The following is a 7297-nucleotide window of genomic DNA, read 5'->3' on the forward strand; positions in this document are numbered from 1 at the left end:
GAGTTTGAAATACTAAAATCATCCTACTGAATGGTTTCATTGTTGATCATCTGTCATATGTATATCAAAGTGACAGACAATTGATATTTGTCACTTCACAAATTTTACAATTTTGAAGTCTATTGTTAATTATAAGGGGGGAAAAATGTTTGTTTATTGGTCAATTTTTAGCTGATGCTGCTCTAAAATCTAGTTAATTTCCAATTGATCTTTAGTAATAATGACCGTCTGTCTTTTGCTGTTTAAAATCCAGGTCCACCTTCAACTGCTGCAGGAGCAAATGTTGTTGTTATTGTTGGTGCTGTTGGTGGTGGTATCCTGCTCATAGCTGCAGTAGTTGTTGTGACTTACTGTGGCCACAAGAGATATACAAAACCAAGCGGCAAGTATTACATACAGCTAATCTTACAAAATGTAAATCTGAGATTTATTGTACAAAAAGAATCTGTAAAAATGTTAAAGTGTGTATTTGTATTTTAATTGACTGAAGCTTTTGTTTTATTGTTTGAACAGACACAACAGACCAGGGTGATAAAAAGGTAAGGCACTAAGAGCAAAAAAAAATAAAAATAAATAATAATAATAATTCAAATACTTATTGAAAAAGAGCACCTCACTCGTGCTGTTTTACTTCAGAATTAAGAACATGAGTCTTTACATTGAGCAAACATCATATGTATGAAGACATTTTTGTTTGTGTAACTGGATCCTGATCATTTGTTTCACCTTCTGTTATTCTGTTTTCTTTCTTTCAGGAGAATGATGAAAAACAAAATTTCTTGGCCAAATGATATTCAAATGAATGTTGTTAATAGGGAAACTGCTCATCATAGTAATCAGCAGTCTGCATCAACACCAGCGACATGAAGTCTCTTGTCCAAACCATTTTTAAACAAATGGTCCTTTCATTCTTTTTGAAGTGAAGTCATACAAATATTATTGTGGAGCAAATGGGAACATAAGTTTGTCATAGTTCCCCTTCACCACGGTAAAAGTTTAACAAACTGATGACTTCTGAGAACACAGGAGATAAAAAGGTTAAAAAAAAGGTTCACATGAATTATGAAATTCAGAAACCAGAGAAAGCCATTGTGCTACGTTACTCAGGCTGCCGCAAGTATAACTACCGTTTTTGCCTTGATAACATACAAAAAAAGAAGGCTGACATATGTCGAAAGAGCAAATGTTTATTGAATATTCAGTCTCTAACCAGTTCATAACATCTAAATAAGCATACTGACACTATACATGTTTTTGAATCTGACTGAGAAGATTTAAGCGTTTACATGTTTAATGTGATCCTCTAGATCAGATTATTTCAGGTCAGTCCTACCCCTTTCAATCTGAATTTCACTGGGCTCTTTCAGATTGTTTAAGGTATTTACAGGAAGGGTTTGCCGTTTATTTGAGCCATCAGTCCAATAACTAACGGATTGTTTGGGTGGATATAAATGTGATCTTGGCATATTAAATGTTGTTTATATTTATTTATAATTTGCTATGAACCCAAGTATGTTTTCAAGATGGGCATTGTGGCCAAGAAATGTCACAGGCACCTTTTCCACCAGCAGGAACCGGGTGCTAGTTTAGAGCTAGTGCTGTTGCTGGTTCTGTGTTGGTAATCCGTGATCAGCCCATAAGCGGTTCTTTTTTTTCTAGACCAACAAGGTTTTGGTGCTACTTATGAACCTCTTTTCCTGGTTACAAACTGGTGCTTTGGGTGTCAAAGGCAAAAAACGATTTGAAACTAGTCTCTGGCTCTGAACCAGCACTTGAACTGTCTTGGTGGAAAAGGGTTAATGGTGCACTTTATTCCATGTTCACCCAGCTTTGTCAACTCTAAACTGATATTTTATGGGCAGTCCATGAAATCTCACAATTGTGTCATCGATCACTAAACTAAACTTCTAAGAAGTGCACTAAAAGACACAGTGGATAGAAGCAACTACAAAATACCAAATGTATATTTTATGCAATGTATTGTTTTATAGTAGATTTTGTGACTGTTACTGACTGATGCTCAAGCTGTGTACTGTATGCTTTAAAACATTTCCTGTAAATTTTACAGCATTATACTGGCAGCAGCGCTGCTGTAATTTAAATTTACAGCATTGTCCTGTATTTGTACTGATTACAGCAAATAACTGTATTTGTATATATATATATATATATATTATTTTTTTTTTTTTTTACAGTAAACTACTTTATTTTTGTGTATTCTATATATGCAGTATATATTTTCCAGATTGCTGAATATTAATGACTGGCAATATAAACAATTCATTAACTGCATAAGCATTTTAACAATATTTAACTACATAAAGTGTTGTACAGTGTGAAACTTGTGCACCTATTATTTAATAATAATAATAATAATTTGACATCTTAATTTTGATAAACAGGTCAAATTTTAACATATGACTCCCAAATTTGCATGAAAGAAATATCATAGAGCAGTGCATTTAGTATTATTTTGAATTCCAAAATAAATTGGGCACAAAAATATTTACTTGAAACATATATTACCCTGCATAACTTTAAATTTAAGTTTAACCAACATGGTCATAATTAAACTCTTCTAAATACCACAATGACAGTGATAAATTTTCACAGCATTGCAAAAAAAACAAAGTCCCAAGTGAGTTCAACAAAACTTCTGATCAAAAAAGAAGAACAGTTCAGCTCCAGACGCTGTCCCATCCCAGGATGCAAAGAGTGGCTAAAAATATTTAAAAAGATCAAAGAGATACATTAATACATTACATATTTTTTACAAAACAATGATACGGTCAGATACAGACAGAGGGATGACAGATACAATCAAAGACAGATAGAGTGAGAATTCTTACAGTTAGATACAGATAAACTACTTTAAAATATTTGGGAAATCAGTATGATTTTTAATGTTCTTTAAAAACAAATATGCTCATAAAGCCTGTATTTATTTAAACAAAAATACAAGAAAAAACAAAAAAAAAACAGTAATATTGTGAAATATTATTATAATATTATTAGTAGTTAAAATGTCTAAAAGTAGCACAGCGTTATACTGTGAGTACATGTTAACAAGTGCATGATCGCAATTAGATGTCAGTTTGCGATAAAAAAAGAGATATCCCAGCTAACACAGTTAAGTCGTGACAACATTACTGGAACGGACCGTATTCGTCGCAGCGACGTACCAAATAACGTTCCAGCCACGTAACTTTGTGATTCCCATATTCGTCGTAGCGATGTTATTTCGTACGTCGCTGGAACGCGGTGAGTACGTCTCAGCGACCAAACTGGCAAGTTGTGAGGACGTGACTCTAAAGGACCATGTAGTGCATTTAAAAAATAAAGGTTATGTGGTTGAAAAAACTGCATAATTGTGATTATATGACAAGCGCAGCGCCGGCCAACCCGCGAAAACGCAGTTTGAATTTGGCAGTTGTGTGATGTCGCCAAACGTTATAAATCCGATATGTGGGACCGTACCGCTCAAAGGGTACTGAACCCCAAATATGTCTTTATTAAAACAAGAATATGTGAATATTTGGACAAATGGATCTCTCAACTCACCACAGACAGAAACATTAAATATTTTTGTTGTCAGTTTGGCTCCAGTTATCTTTCCTTCATAGAGTCCAGCATGTTCAGTTGTGATGTTTGTGATGGTCAGAGATCCAGTTTGATTGTCCAACTTCAGTCTGTCTGAATCTCCCATCAGACCATTCACTCTAATGATTCCATTAACTCTAATGAGCTGAGCTATCAGAGACTTACTGGGTCCAAAATTCCACAGTATATCATTGTCGTCATGTATTTTAGTAACATCAGTGTTTAGAGTGAAAGAATCTCCCTCCATCACTGATAGTGACTCACCAAACACACCTGGAGAACATTTAATCACAGATTAAGGCTTCAAATGGTTTACAGAGCATGAAATCAGATCTTGTCTGTAACATTTAAACATTGAAAAAAAGAAAGAAAGTCTCTAATATACATTAACAGACAATGTGAACCAGCAATTTGATCTTTAATGTTTTATCTGCTTGTAGAGTGATAAAAGTATGTGAAGCTACACAAGTTAATTACTGCAGAGTAAAACTATTAAAACTTTTAAGTTTAATTCCTCTTGACACTTTCGATAGATTCATATATTTGTATTTGGCTCATTAAAACAGGCTCACTGAAAACAGGAAGAAAATTAGGCCATAAAAATATATTTGTAACTTACCAATCAGACACCAATTGCACAAACAGAACAAATGAAGTGTGTGAAACATTTTCTTCAAATGTTCAGTGAAAAGTCTGTTGTAATAATAAGACTATCTGCTGATAAAAATCAATCTGATTGAATCCTCCCACAGCAGAGTTTGACCCTCCTAGTTCACATACACATGTCTGATATGTGTTTTGATAACTATATAATCACACTTTCATTTGGGGACCAATTCAAACCATTAACTAACTATTAACCATGACTTTTGCATCAATACAAATTCCAATTTGCTGCGAATTAATAGTTCATAAGGTAGTTGTTAAGTTCTAAGATCTAAAAAATTGCCATGCAGAATAAGGCATTAATATGTGCTTTTTAAGAATAAAGACACATGCTAATAAATTGTGTGAATATTGGATTTGTTAACTTGCATTTCATGATTTTTGAATTTTTCTAATCTTATGGATAACAAAATGGTTTTATAATCATTCAGTTGTTGTAAATGGCAAAGATCATCTCACATTGCCAATCTTACTGTGAAACAAGCAGCTGAGTTTCTGAGTCAAACAGAAACATGCTGTGGTCAGTTTTCTTCAGAAATTATTTGATTTGATCTGTGATAGGTGGACAAAGATCTTGTGCAACACAGTGGCTGTTTTGTTTCATCTGTGTTTAGTTTGCTGGTGAAGGGCTTCTTCCTGTGCTGCGGTTATGCACCTACAGTCACAGTATTGAGACTTCTTTCCTACACTGAACAGATTTACAATCAAATTAATGAAAACCAGTCAGAGGTTACCCATCATTAAATAATGAGTCTTGTATCAAGGAAAAATCAGCATGACTTTTGAAAATTCGACCAGAAAAGAAAACATCTATATAATATCTGATCATCAAAGACACAAGAAATAGCTACTAAGCAATTAACTTTTTTTTAAAGATTCATACTTATAATGTATAATTTGTACAGTATGTGATGTTAAATTGTGTATATAATTTTCATTATTTATGTTCATGATTTTTGTGCATTGCCTCATTTGCACACCTCAAGGCTTCAAGTGAAAGTTGCATTGTTTATTGTGTGTACATACATGTCTTGATTGCTAATTGAAATCATCCTTATAAAACTGAGTACACAAAGAGGAATAGAAAGTGAGCAAAGTTTTTAAATATTTACAGTACGAACCCTTAGCTTTCACTGTAGATAATACACAGGGCCTCAGCAAATGTATGTTACATTTGCCGAATGACCAGGGCCGGTTGCACCAGCTAGACATAAAAAAGCTGGGTGTAAGCCTTACACTGGGCTTTGCAACGTCCAACTTTACGATAAATATATAATAAAGGGGTGCATTTCGAAAAACCAACTATGGTCGCAAGTTCCGTCGTTACCAATAGAGTTCAATGGACCTAACCACCATAATTAGCTAATGATACTTTTGGGAAATACCCCAGAAATTTATGTAAAATCTTTGATTTCAGTCACGTGGAATAATGATGTAGAGTGATGTAAAAGTCGCATTGAATCCAATATGACCGCTCAGACTGCGGTCGCATTGCAAAATATCTGTTCTGAATCGGATTTAGGACCACATGTGAAAGTGGCCCAAATCAAAATCGAAAAGAATCGCTGAAACTCCTCCGATTTGGATTATGACACTATACTTCAAACTACAAACTATCTACAATATTTAACTAATCTACTTTTCCGTTATCATCCACCTGCTCTCTTCTCCGTCACTTTGCAAACTCCGGTGGAAAGTTCAGGAAGAGTCCATTTCGCGCTGGATGACGGGGGTGACTGGAAGAGTCCATGTGTTAAAGGGGAACACATTCTACACCTATATCACTGTTTTAGCTTTTTTTGTTAAGGGTGTTTGATCTTCTTTGCTTGTTCACTTTGCAAAGACTGGGTCACTTCTGCAGCGATGTAGGATGATTTTGAAATGATTTTTGAAGTGGAGGGAGAAAATACGATTGGAGTTTTTCAACATACCCTAACTGTCTTGAGTCAGAATACACAGAGTTCACGGAGAGAAAAGCAAGATGAGCATTGTATTTTATTATTATTATTTTTTTTTAAAATGAAAATAACCTATCGTTTTGCAATAAGACCCTTCTTCCTCAGCTATAGGATCGTTTACAACTGCATTTGGGATTGTTTAAAGCCACATTTAAACTGTCTGCTGGAAGTTCAAACTTGGGGCACCATACCAGTCCATTATATGGAGAAATTGCAGAAATGTCAGAGCTGTCATTCCCGGTGTTATGGATCAACTGGGGATGCGCGCATGCACACAAGTATGTTTACCTGGATTTCCAGCAGATGTTAGACGACGACAGATTTGTCACATGCAAAACTGCACAGATCATAGATTTAAAAACGTGTTTCACACGTAGTATACATTTGATATGCAAAATAAAGCGCTTTGATTTCGCCGTATTCGTGTCTGCGTATTTCACACAGTTTTAAGAAACTTTACCATGCTCCCATGTCACGCTTACAAACCACGCCCACGTCAACATGGGACAATCGTTGCAATGAATGACCAAACTCCTCAAGGAACTGAAGTGAAACTGTAAGTATTTTCTTTCAATATCTCTGTATAGCATTGTGTCTGTAGTGTGCTGTCATATGTGTTCTAATTAATAAACATAGATTAAGTTCAAATTAGCGGTAAGATACGTAAAGCAACCGAGAATTGCAAAGTCCATTATGTTAAGTCTTGTTAACTGATCTTAAGGTTAATATTGTTCCTAAAATTAATAATTGTCTGAGTTATTACTTAATATTAAAGAAAATAAAATAATAAAAAAGAATAGATGCTTTGGCTTGAGTTTAAGTGATTTTACACTTCCTTTTTTATTATTAGGGCCCGAGCACCGGTGGTGCGAGGACCCTCTTGGAATTGCTCCGTTTATTATTATTATTATTATTATTATTATTATTATTATTATTATTATTAGGGCCCGAGCACCGATGGTGTGAGGACCCTATTGGAATTGCTCCGTTTATTATTATTATTAGGGCCCGAGCACCGATGGTGTGAGGACCCTATTGGAATTGCTCTGTTTATTAGGGCCCGAGCACCGGTG

At 34.8% G+C, this 7297-nt stretch overlaps 1 pseudogene; it reads left to right on the forward strand.

The window, feature by feature from the left end:
• The window catches only part of LOC127158738 (uncharacterized), a 7614-nt pseudogene extending 5487 nt beyond the window's left edge, over positions 1-2127 (forward strand).
• Positions 2128-7297: the final 5170 nt, after the last annotated feature.

This window comes from Labeo rohita, unplaced genomic scaffold (genome assembly GCF_022985175.1).
Source record: "Labeo rohita strain BAU-BD-2019 unplaced genomic scaffold, IGBB_LRoh.1.0 scaffold_167, whole genome shotgun sequence".
NCBI lineage: Eukaryota > Metazoa > Chordata > Actinopteri > Cypriniformes > Cyprinidae > Labeo > Labeo rohita.